Source organism: Microtus pennsylvanicus, chromosome 1, assembly GCF_037038515.1.
Source record: "Microtus pennsylvanicus isolate mMicPen1 chromosome 1, mMicPen1.hap1, whole genome shotgun sequence".
Lineage (NCBI taxonomy): Eukaryota > Metazoa > Chordata > Mammalia > Rodentia > Cricetidae > Microtus > Microtus pennsylvanicus.
Genome location: NC_134579.1, coordinates 161,246,668 through 161,260,072, shown reverse-complemented (window position 1 = coordinate 161,260,072; position 13,405 = coordinate 161,246,668). Strand labels below are relative to the sequence as shown.

Genomic DNA, 13,405 nt, shown 5'->3' with positions numbered 1-13,405 from the left:
TCCACGTTCCTCAGATTAACTTCCAACATGTAGACTCTATCCCATGGCTCTCCACACACCCAATAGCGTAGGCAGACTGGGCAAAGTGGTGAGCTTCATTTCTACAGAGAAGTCCAAACACATGCACATGTACACTTTCACATGTAAGCATGCCCACACACATGAACACTCATACATACATTCATCAGCAAAATAAATACCATAAGAAAAGTAAAATACTGTTTCTAAATGGCAGGATAGTAGGATTAGAAAGCAACAAAAAATTGAATATTCAAAGAAAACTGAAACCAGAACAAAAACTAAACACTAGGAGAGAAGTAGAAAAATGAGTGAAATTGGACAACTCATAAAAGTAGATAAATAATTACATTTACTGGTAATGAACTAATAAGTTCAAATAAAAATGATAATACTGTTAGAACAAATTATCACAAATACACTTGTGTGCATGTTTGTGCACACAAACACAAACACATAAAACAAAGAGTAAAAAAAGATTTATGTCCATCCTCTATGTCTTAACTAGGGTTTCTATTGCTGGAAAAGACACCATGACCATGGCAACTCTTTTGTTGTTGTTGTTGTTCTTGTTTTGTTTTGTCGAGACAGGGTTGCTCTATAGCTTTTGAAACCTGTCCTGGAACTAGCTCTTGTAGACCAGGTTGGCCTCAAACTCACAGAGATCCACCTGCCTCTGCCTCCCTAGTGCTGGGATTAAAGGTGTGAACCACCACCGCCTGGCCCATGGCAACTCTTAATAAAGGAAACATTAACTGGGGCTGGCTTAGAGTTTCAGAGGCTTTGTCCATTATCATCATGGCAGGAAGCATGGCAGTGCACAGGCAGGCATGGTGCTGGGAAGAAGGCCAGAGTTCTAAATCTGGTGTGGCAGGCAGCAGTAAGGCACTGGGCCTGGCTTAAGCTTCTTAAACTTCAAAACCTCATTAACACATTTCCTCCAATAAGGACACACTTACTCCAACAAGTCCACATCTCCTAATCCTTTCAAATAATTCCACTCTGAGCTATGATCTTATGGGAACACTTTTTATTCAAACTACCACACTCTATAGAATGATTCATTAAAAATTTTTATATTAGGTTACAATAAATGAATGTAGTGATAATATGCAACCAGTGGTTAACAGAAGACACATACATATGTATATATCATATATATCATCTGACATTAGAAACATATATAAACACATTTAATTTGCATACATTATATTTTGATTATTTTCACCTTCTTCCAACTCTTTCCAGATCATCCTCATTTCTCTACTCACCAAAATCAATATTCTCTCTCTCTCTCTCTACTCTCCCTCTCTCAAAATTTCTTATACAAAACAAAACACAAAGGTTAATACAAACAAATAAAATCAATTATTCAAAACAAATATAAAATCAAAAAGTAAGTCCACATACCCACCCTCCCCCCGAGACATGCACATACACACTCCTTAGCAAAACAAGCAAACAAAACAGAGTCTATTGTATGTTTGCCAATCACTCTTGGGCATGGGGTCTGTCAATATAACTAATAACACTACATTAAAGAAATTTGATTTTTCCTTTTCGAGCAGCCATCACTTGCAAATAGTTCCTTAGTTAGGGTGGGCCTCTGTCCATTTGCCCTTCTCCATTCTGAGAATTTTGTTTGGTTTGAACTTGTACAGATCTCGTGCATGCTGTTCATTCTCTGAGAGGTTTGTGTGCATCAGTCCTATTGTCTCTTTCAGGGTGTTTCTCTTTCTTTGGAGTTGTCCTCTATCTAGCTCTGCCTTTTACTAGTTTTTGTCACCATTTTAGAACAGATCATTGAACCTTGAGAAGAGGTATTTGATGAAGACATCCCATTTAGGGCTGAGTTTTCCAAAGTCTGTAACGCTCAACATATTGTCCAGTTATGAGTCTCTGTGTCAATTGTCATCTGTTGTAAGAAGAGTATGCTCTAATGAAAGTTATGTAATACGTTCATTGGTAGGTATAGTAATATGTCATAAAGAGTCATTTTATTGCTATTTATTTGACAAAATAATAATACTGGGTTTTCTCCTAGGAACTATGACTTATTTAGTCTTAGGTTCTTGACTCCTTTAGCAGTGTTAGTTATGAGTTTTATCTCGTATAGGAGGCCTATTCTCTGTTCAAAACATGGTTGGTTACTCACATCACTTTTCTTTCATTATTGGACCAGTACATCTTTCAGGAAGGTCACTGTTGTGGGCCAAAGGTTTTGTAGCTGGGTGATACCGATGGTCACTTTTCTTCTCTGGTAACAGGCAGAGCTGTGTTCCAGCACAAAGAAGCCTAGTCAGTCAGGGTGAAGCTTCTGGCTGGGTACCAGTTCAACTTTTCCATATTCACTGTTGAAAGTAAAGAACACCTTCGGCAATTGGTCTTACTATCAGCTTTTGAAGGGATTACCAATAGCCTTTGAAATAGCCTATGGTGTTTGTGGGCAATGACTATAGAGCCCCTTTGGCCAATGAATTGACAAGATATAACTCATTCCAGACTGTTTTGCTTGTTGGCATAATATATTTTGTTGGAGCATTATCTCCCCTATTATATGGTGCTTCCATTTAAGTTACTTTCATATATGTATATATTTTAAGAAACTTCTACATTAGCTAGTGTCCACATGGCTCTGTAAGAATCCTTTAGTATCATTGTTTGTCCTTACCCCTATTTCCTTCTTTACCATGCTTTTCCATGTTCCTTCCATTTAAACATCGTATTTTAGTTTCCTGTTTATCTCTAAATAATACTTTATTTCCCCTTCCTTAGAAGATCTCATCCTTATTCTAACATCCACATATAAGAGAAAATATGGAATATCTTTAGCTATCAGAGAAATATAAATTAAAACCACCTTAAGATTTAATTTAGCCCAGTCACAAGACTAAGATCAATAAGACAAATGTCTTCACATGGTCACAAAGGTATGGGGAAAAATGAATATCTATTCATTTCTGCTTGGTGTTAAAACTAATGGAGCGACTATGGAAATCAGTGTGGAGTTTCCTGAAAAAGCTTAAAATCAATATGTTGCAGGATCTTATTCCATGCTTGGGCATATTCCCTGAGGACTCCATATTACTTCAGAGATACTTGTTCATCCATGTTCATTGATGCTCTATTCAGAATAGCTGGGCATTTGAAGTAGACCAGATGTCTATCAACTGATAAATAGCTAATGAAAATGTGGTGGATTTTCACAATGCAATAATATTTATCTATTAAGAAAATGAAACTATGTGATTTTCAGATAAGTTATGGAATTATAAATATTTGCCCCAAGTAATATAACCTAAACCCCAGAATATAATGTACTAAAACTAGGAATATAATAAGCAATATAAAGAGGGCCATTTATAGTGATAAAAGTTTCTATTCTTTAGAAAGTCACAATATTCACAAATATGCACGGATCTGTAAACAGAAACTGCACGTTCATTTCGCAGAAGCCCAGGCCCAAATAATCACATAGAAACTACATTAATTATAACACTGTTTGGCCAATGAGTCAGGTGTATTCCTAGCTAGCTCTTATATCTTAAATGAACCCTTTTCTATTAATTTATGAATCTGCACAAAGCTGTGGACTAACAATAATGTTCTGGCATTTGTCTCTTTAGGCAGTTACATGGTGTCTCCATGACTCTGCCATTTTTTCCTCCTTATCTCTGCTTGGAATTTCCACCTTGCTGTATTCTGTGCTTTCCTAGACCAAAGCAGCTTCTTTATTTACCAATGGTAATAAAACATATTCATAGCATACAGAGGGGAATCCCATAACATCCATTACAGATACTGTAAAATCACAAAGCAAAATAGACCGATTAGTTGGGATATAGGCAGAAACATGCTCATAGTAGATTATTTATATACTTATGTATTTATTTGGTTTGGGGGGAGGCTGAATTCAAGCAATTCTACCTAGTCAGATTCTGTTGCAAGGAGTGGATTGTTTTTCCCAGCCACCCAGAACCGAAATAACCACACAAACTATGTTAATTAAAACACTGCTTGGCCCATTAGCTCTAGCTTCTTATTGGCTAACTCTTATATTAATTTAACCCATGTCTGTTAATCTGTGCATGGCCATGTGGCAGTGGTTTACCAGCAAAAGTTTGGCATGTCTAACTCTGGCGGCTTTGTGGCATCTCTATATCCTGCCTTCTTCCTCCCAGCATCCAGTTTCGATTCCCCGCCTATCTAAATTCTGCCCTATCAGCCCAAGGAAGTTTCTTTATTCATTAATGGTAATGACAGCACATAGAGGGGACTTCCACATCAAGGTTCTTCTCTGATCCATTTCTAGCCTTATTTGAAATTTTATTATGAGACAGTGAAATAGGGTCTGCTGAGTTGCCCCAAATGGCCTCTAACTCAGCTGCTCCTGCTTTTGTCTCCTTTGCAGCTACAGCGACAGGGAATGCCACTTGTCTCAACTAATTTTGAGCAGTTTCTATTTATGGAAGAGGTATGATAGAATACATACTTAGAATATATAAAGGTGCTACAATCCCTGAACTCTGAATTAGGAAGGGCAGTAATGGAGGGCCTATCTTCATTAATGCCCATTCTGTCTGTCAAATTTATATATTTAATGTAAAGTTAATGTATTATTGAATATACTTAGAACCAAGATTTTCACAGTGAAGAAACTTGTCTGAAGTTGCTATAGAAATCTCACTGTGATAAAATCTCAACACACATGTTATTCTTATAGTGCTGGGGGTTGAACCCAAGGCCACATATATGTGAGTCCAGGGTCCTGTCACTGTGCTACATTTTTAATATCACAGTTGAGGACTATAACAGTTCTTTTCTGAAACTTACAGAACAAAACAAAACACTGAACCAAACAACTAAGTTGTGAGAAGATACAATTGGAAGACATAGACTGTTTAAACACTCTCTATCACTCTGACATGTGAAATTCACAGCCCAACAGAGTACCAAATGAAAAAAACCCTCATTAGTTTGAAGTACTCATGATCTTATAATACTTTAACAGGACAGATAATATTCTGACAAACAGACTTTAAAAATATTTAAATCATACTGTTTACTGAGAGAAATAGAGTTAAAAGAAAGGTCAATAATATTAAGATAACTAAAAAACTACCAAACATAAGAAAATAGAATAACTAATTTATAAATGGCCACTGATCCAAGAAGAAGCTGTAAATGAAATTAGAACCCATTATGAACAGCATGATGTTAAATGTGCAGCATGCCCAGCTCTGTGGAATTCAATGGTGGTTTAGTGGGCTGTGCAGCTCTGTGGAATTCAATGGTGGTTTAGTGGGCTGTGCAGGTCTCCTGGAACATAGAATAAGAAGCATATTAGTTTCTTTTTCTGTTGCTGTGAAAAAAATACTATGGCAAAAGCAACTTTAAGGAGAAATGTTTATCTAGCTCAGGGTTCCATGCTTTAATCCCCTGTGGCAGGGAAGTCAGAGGGGAAGTTTTGTAGCAGCCTACACTCTTGATTCTTCTGAGTTTAAGTGACTTCTCTGATACTCCTCTTTCCTCTCTCAGACCATACTAACTCAATTTTCAGGAAAAAAAACATCAGTCTGACCACTGGAGACCACAAAGCAAAGTATTGCCTTGCAATTAGCTGTAAAATTCCTGCAATTTTTCTTTTAGTCTTTTTGTGGGTTGGAGAACAGAAAAGTGGTCGCTGGGATGTGAAATAGAGTGATGGTGGGGAAGGGAATCAATGGACACTCGTCTTGAAGATGCAGGGATAGCTGGTTACCGGAATATAAGAGCAGGATTTGATATTTCGCTGGAAGGAAGTGTAGAGGTTTACACTGTTGTGCGCAAGAGAGGATGAAGACCTAAGAGAAATCTGGTCACTGAGGGATTTCAGGAAGTTTTACCTCATCTTTATTCTGGCAGGCACAGGGACTACGCCTTTAGTTTCCCACCACTGGACAACAATACTGGTCGATCTAGCATTCAAGAGTTTTCTGTGAGTTCTGCCAAATGAATTAGAATTGCCCCCACATGGTGCTTCTGATGGCTGCTAGTGGTTGTGATAGGGTGGAGACAACATTGAGCACACTCTCGCAGCACAGGTGCATTTTTGCTGACCTGCTGGGTGGTCAGTGAACTGAGTGCGAGCCTCCATGGTCTACTGAATGGCTGGGAAGGAGGAATCTGGGCTTATTTCTTTGGTGTTTCAGTTTGCTAATGTGCATCTGCTGCTGTGGTCTCCAGGATCATCTTCTCCCAATGGCCTGGGCGTAATAGCCATGGGGAAATGAGTATCAGTTTGATTTTTCATCTTCTGAGTACTAGTGAAGTCTGAATGTGACTGGGTATGGGAAAGGATGATTGGGGACACTTGATCTAACACCTTAAATGTAATCCAGAATGAAAGAACAAAGGTTGAGTGAACAGGCAGAGAAATGAACTAAAGAGAAAGGATTGCTGGTGTTTTGTGCTTGTTTTTGAGGATAGTCAAGTCTAATGCTTAAAATGGGAATGAGGAAGGACTGGGGGGAGTTGGGTAGAGCAGGAAAGAGGATGATAAAAACATTCTATTTAAAATTCTTGGTGGTTGTATTTATTATATGATGGAAGAATCTGTTTCTAATAAAAATAAAAAATAAAGAGGGAAATGGAGAGATCAAAGGTATCATGCTTGATTGCTTTCTTTTTGCAATTTTGTTTTTATGGATTCTCAAAAAAGTTCTGTTTTTGCAAAAGAACATTCACTGGATGGATGAAATAGACCTTTCTTTTAAATGGAGTTTAAGCACATTATTTATAACATTTGAAAGTAAAGAAAATTGTCAGAGAATTGCAACAGAAAAATGAGCCTTCAGAGTACAGTGCTGTTTCAAGTTATAAGAGTGCTTTGCTGGATCTGAGATTCCTTAGGGGAAAATAGAAGGACATCGTGATGTCCGCCAAACTAATATGGATTTAAAGGTTGCAAACTGGAATGGGGCTGCAGCTAAGAGCATTTTCCTAGCAAGTGCAAGGCCCTGGGCTTGGTCCTCAACACCAAACAAATAACTGAAAGAAAGAAAGACCGAGTGGATAAATAAATATAAATAAAAATTGTAAACATATTTGTGGTATCTAACCATAACATCAGTGCAAGAAACTCCAGTTTGAGGTTGTTTCTCTTGCTATGACCAGCAAACAGGCCTCCCTCTCTTTGTCATGCTACATAGCTCCACCTGTGCCTATATGATGCAGCGATTCAGGGACTATGTGTAATCCAACATTAGAAGAAAGACTTGCCTCTGTAGCTTTAGAAGGACCATTGTTGGAAAGTTGTGCATGAAAAAAGTCTCATGAGGGAAAGTTTCATGAGAATATGTACATGCCTGGTACCAAAACTATTGAGAAGAGTTCCATCATATCTCCTGGAACTGGAATTACAGGTATTTTTAAGTCACCATTCTTGATCCTATGCAAGAATAGTAATTGTTTTTAATTCCTACACCATCTCTCAAAATCTGTTATTTTAAATATAGACTCTTTTTATCAGTTATTTCCATTGCTTGACAAATACTTTCAGACTCTGGATATAAAATTTAAATTGGATAAATGTGTATGCTTTATTCAGCATCTTTAAAATTGTTCACGACAAAAGCATCTCTACAAAGTCTTTCAATGCTAAGTGAAAATGTTTGACTCAGGACATCTGCTGTGCAAATCTGTGTTTATGTGTCTACAAATCAGCGGTTATATTGGATGTGAACTGTGGTAATGCTGTAGAGATCGCTCATATCGTAGCACTGAATGACACTTACACTGTGGCTTCTTAAAGAGGTCCTTGGAGAAAGAGGAGGTGAAGCATTGATTAAGATAGTTTCCAGTTTCATCTCAGAGAATTGACTTCTGAGAGAAGGTGGACACTTTCAATTACAGCCATCTCCACATCGCTGATACACTACACACTACAGATAATTTATGTAGCATTCAATTCATCATTAATAAGTTTACAAAGAATTGAATATTTGCTCCTCTGCAGCTGAAACGACAATTAAACGCTGAGTTTCTGCGTGCATAGTAGACATTACAGACAAGTAATAAGAGTCAGGTAGATACAGTAGGATTTGCAGTAGCAAAAAGGGAGCATTTTCACTTTTTCCTGCCATTCTTTGTTCCTTGTCTGCCGTGTTCTTGTGCATGTTTAACTGTTTGGGGAACTAAGGTAGTGGTGCTCTATGCTGTCTTCAGTATTTCTTCTGTTGTTGAATTTTCATCATGGAGCCTCTGATCCTTGCATAGCATAAATTTCATTAAATATTCCAAAGTCATACTTATTCTTAATAATTTTATTATGCAAAATTGAAATGATAATATTTGTCCTGCAAAATTATTATAATTGTATATGATTAATCTTTAGTTTCAAACTTCATACTTAGAAAATATAGTCATGTTTAAAATACAAATTATTTAATATTTTATAAGTACTATTTAAGTATTAAACCATAAGTATAAATTAGTTATTCTTTCTCAATTATTGTAATTAGACAAAATAGTTGAGATAATTTGTCTTGAGAACATTACATATGTCTTCAAATATATATTTCAATTTTCTAAAGAAATATTTTCTGAGTCAAGTGTAATCTTTCTTTTCATATAAAATTTGTATTAAATTTTATTTCATAGTGGAACAATGCTAAATGTTATTCCATTCTGGATCAAAATGCTTCTAAAATAGATATCTAAGGACAGATTGATCTCATGTGGTTTTCTGTGAAACTGTTTTGAAGAAAACTGACTTCAAAGATATAAAATTAACAAACAAGAAGTATCATTCAAAAGGCTCTTTAATTTCTTCTGATTGCAAAGAGAGTGCTTTTTCATTATCATTATAGTCTTTTGACAACTGCTTTTACAATTTAGTAACATTTAAAAATAATATTATTAGTTCCAGGACAGGCTCCAAAACCACAGAGAAACCCTGTCTCGAAAAACCAATATATATATATATATATATATATATATATATATATATATATATATATATATATATATATATATTTCTTATATCTTATTTTTTGAGGAATAAAAATCTTAAAATTGTTGCTATTTTCATGATTTAAGTCTAGTTACAGTACAAAATTATTCCAAGATTATGTAATCATTTTATAATAACTCTCTAGACTTTTAATTTTGAATAAAGATCCAATTCTGTATCAGTCATGAGTTCTTTATTGATTAAGGATGAGACCTTGTGGGAAAATACCTTTGATTCCAACCTGAGAAAGACTGTTTTTAGAACATTTCTTGAACCAGAAATGCTCCTTTGTTTGGTTACACAATGTTTATTTATATTTAATTTATACTTATTCATTGAGATGGCCTTTCTTTGAAATCTATAATTGCTACATGCTTTATGTCTTAAACAGTCTCTGAAGAAGAAAGAATGACTGTTCAATTCTTTTACCTTGACTTTGCTTAGGTTTTATTTTTTCCTTTATGCCTCTCTGATTACCAACTTTGGAGAACAAATGCAGTGATTAACATAGAAAAGTTAATAATATCTTACACTTTGCCAAAGATGTTGACTTTAATAATTATTATTTTTTGGTTTGATGTTAGGAATGAACCTAATGCCTCACTTTTACTAAAACCTTACCACTTAGGCACTCCTCCATCCCCAGATCATTGCTAATAAGATTTTCTAATAGGATATTCTCTAGGTTTTTGATATTTTTGTCTTTTTAAAGTCAATTTTCTTCATGATTTTCATCTGAATTTACTATTTGAGTCCAATAATTATTTCATGGATGTTCTACAGTGCTCATATTCTCTCAGTTTAAGCTTTTAAACATAAAGTATGCCAGTTTCCCCACTTTAATATACTTCAAAGCAATTAACATTTACTGTGCTCTACATGTCATAAAGTGAACAGGCACAGTTATGGGACATGATTTTTCCAAGTTATGGTCAATGGCAAGCACATTATATAAAACACATCTCAGAATTGATATCAGTTTTGACTCTGATATCTGCAAGACTGCTACAATGAGACACGTAGTATGTGGCTAATATTTCAAAGTTAGTCAATGGTACTCCACTGGACTGAAATAGATTTGTTAACCTGTTAATAAAAGGAAATCAGATGAGATTTTTAAATGACTGAGAAGACAAGAGGGAAAGTTATAGTCTGTCCGTAACAGCTGGCAAACTTGTCTTAAATGCTTTTAGGGAGAAAATTGATAACATTCATGATTGGCTACAGTTCAAGGTACCCAATTCCAATGTGCTGTCAAGTGTGTTTTGGTATTGATTAATACTCTAGATACATTCTTTTCAGACATTTTGATGTATAAAGGTTGTTTTATTTTAAGAATAGCATTCACATGTGTTTTCTAAGACCATGGTAAAATATATGAAAAAGGAATTAATGAATAAGTTCTCATTGTTTAGGTTAATGTTTCTGTAAATCATCTCATATGAATCTAAGGAAAAACTTTTAGAGTCAAAGCAAAGTCAATCTATTTTAGTAAAAATATTTGAATATAAAATGTAGATTGCTAGTCTAGGCACTGAATAAACATACAAGTAACATGTGACCTTCTGTGTAGAAGCCACATAACTGTATCACATGTGTGGAGGCTGAAATTATAGATACCAAAATATAAACAGTTCATTAATACAAGTACTTTGGAGCAAAACAAAGTATGATATGCAATAAAGTAACCAAAGAAAGTTTTTACTAAAGCTATATGTATAAAAATTTAAGGAAAAGAGAGGCTAGGTCAGGGAAGTCCAGTGGAAGAGCATTTTTGCAGAGGCTTGCCTTTTAAAGTTATCAATTCTTCAGTTAAGTTTTGAGGCCAGTGGGATACCAGTGTCATTAGGCAATGTGAGACAATGGTAGAATAGTCACTAGAGGAGTAACAGAGGGAGTAGAGTGGGGATTATTTAGAGGCTTCTTGAATTTGGATCGGAGAGATGATTCTTGGGTTGAGAGCATTGGCTGCTCTTCCTGAACACCAGCGTGTATTCCTACCACTTTTCTAGTGGCTTACAACTGTCTGCAACTCCAGTTTCATGCCTTGTTCTCACATGATTTTCAGACATGCATGCAAGCAAAATATTGATACACATAAATAAGAAAAGTTTTGTTTCTTTTTGTTTTTTTTTTGTTTTACCAGAGTGTGTTTGGAAAGTGCTGCATGTGATGTTGGAATCTAGAATGGGAGGACTGCTGTCCGCAATTGTAAGATCATGGGGTGGGAATTATGATCAGAATGTACCAGCAAGGTGTGCCATTATAACTGGGGCAATTGGTAACTGTACAGGTTAACTGAAGGAATAACTGTCCAAATCTAGTGGCCTGAAATTTGTCTGTCTAGGGATGAGCCCAGGTCATGGCAGTGGGTCTCACTCTCCAATGTTCCACTTGACACTGCCACCAGCTTTGAAAGTCTAATTTCTCAATTATTCTAGGTAATAAAGAACAAAAGACCAGTTCCATTTATTATCCCATCTTCTATGAGCAAACATTAGCCCATGAGAGACCCATCTAAGAGGGGAGAATCTTATTCTATCATATTGAAGATTGATTATGGGGCCCTCCACCTTCTCTGAAAATTCTGACTCAAACTTTGCAGATAGTCTAATTTGGGGCTACTGTTTTGATGCAACATTGACTTTTGAAATTCCATTCATATTATTTAAATGGGATTAGTAGCTATATAACTTAAAAAAACAGTTAAAACATGCTTAAAGATTGGGACCAAATATACTTTATTCTAAAATTTTAATTTTTCTAATGTGATTTCAAAAATAAATCATTTTGTTTTATGTTATAAGATTTTACTTTAAAACTGTATTTAGTAAAATTGGCTGTTTCTGATTGACAAATTAATAATGACAAGACATGGAAGGCATGGTAGATCTCTGTGATTTTTAGGCCTTCCTGGGCTATGTAGCAAATGAGACCCTATCTCAAACAAAGAGAAAATTATTAAGTAGATTGTACAGAAACTTAATAAACATTACAGGTGCATTTTGAATAAGATTTCTGCAAGTTAAAAAAAATCTAGAGGGGTGACAAGATTATGCAGCAGATAGAGGCCCTTGCACCAAATCTGATAATATTTTGTGTTTGATAAAAATATTGATCCATTGACAGTTAATTAAAAGAATTATTATCTCAGTTTTCTGCTTCTCCCTGTCCCACAGACAGCTCAACTGTGTCTCCTTGTGCAGTGACAGCCTCATCCCCAAGACATGATGGTGAAAGTCAGAGTGAACATATTTGGCCATATTGGATCAAATACCAGGACTGTTGCCCGGTCCAGCAAAGTGGAAGTCATTGCCATCAATGACCCCTTCATTCATTTTAACTACATGGTCTACATGCTCCAATATGACTCTACCCATGACAAGTTTAACAGCACAGTCAAGACTGTGAATGAGAATCCTGTTATCAACAGCAAGGCCATCGGCATCTTCCAGAAGCAAAACTCTGCCAACATCATATGGCATGATGCTGGTGCCGAATTTGTTGTCGAGTCTACTGTCTTCGCCGCTATGGAGAAGGCTGGGCCCTACTTGAAGGGTGTGGTCAAGGAGGTCATAATCTCTACCCCATGCTTGTGATGGGAGTGAGCCACGAAAAGTATGACAACCCAGTTAAGATTGTCAGTAACACTTCCTGCACCACCAACTGCTTAGTCCAGTCAAGGTCATCTGTGACAAATGTTGACATTGTGGAAGGACTCATGACCATGGTCTATACCATCACTGTCTGCCAGAAGACTATGGATGGCTCCTCATTGGAGCTGTGTTGTGATGGTTTTAGGGTTGCCCAGATAATCATGCCTGTATCCACTGATACTGCCAAGGCTGTGGACAGAGTCATTACAGAGCTGAAAGAGAAACTCATCTGCATTGCCTTCTCTGTTTTTATCCTCATTGTGTTCATCAAGGATCTGACATGCTGCCTGGAGAAAGCTGCCAAGTATGGAAACATAAAGAAGGTGATGAAACAGTCATCAGAGAGCCCACTGAAGGGCACCTGGTGCTACACTGAGGACCAGGTTGTTTCCTATGACTTTTATAGTGACTCTCACTCTTCCACTTTTGATGCTGGGGACAGCATTGCTCTCAATGACAACACTGTAAAACTCATTTCCTAGTATGACAATGAACATGGCTACAGCACAGGGTGGTGGACCTCATGCTCTACATGGTTTCCAAGCAGTAGGAAGCCCTGGAGCCCACCCAACATGGACACAAGAGCAAGAGAGAGGCTCTTGGCTGTTGAGCAGTCCCTGCTTTAATTCGGTCCCTGACTCTGAGCATTTCTATTACAGTTTCCATGCCAGACCCTCAGAATAACAGGAGAGACTGAGAGGCTTAGGAACCCTACTCTCTTAAACATCATCAATAAAGT

At 36.5% G+C, this 13,405-nt stretch overlaps 1 pseudogene; it reads left to right on the top strand.

Annotated features, from left to right (window-relative positions):
• The first annotated feature begins 12,240 nt into the window (after positions 1-12,240).
• LOC142842481 (glyceraldehyde-3-phosphate dehydrogenase-like) lies at positions 12,241-13,148 on the top strand (annotated as a pseudogene).
• The last annotated feature ends 257 nt before the right edge of the window (positions 13,149-13,405 follow it).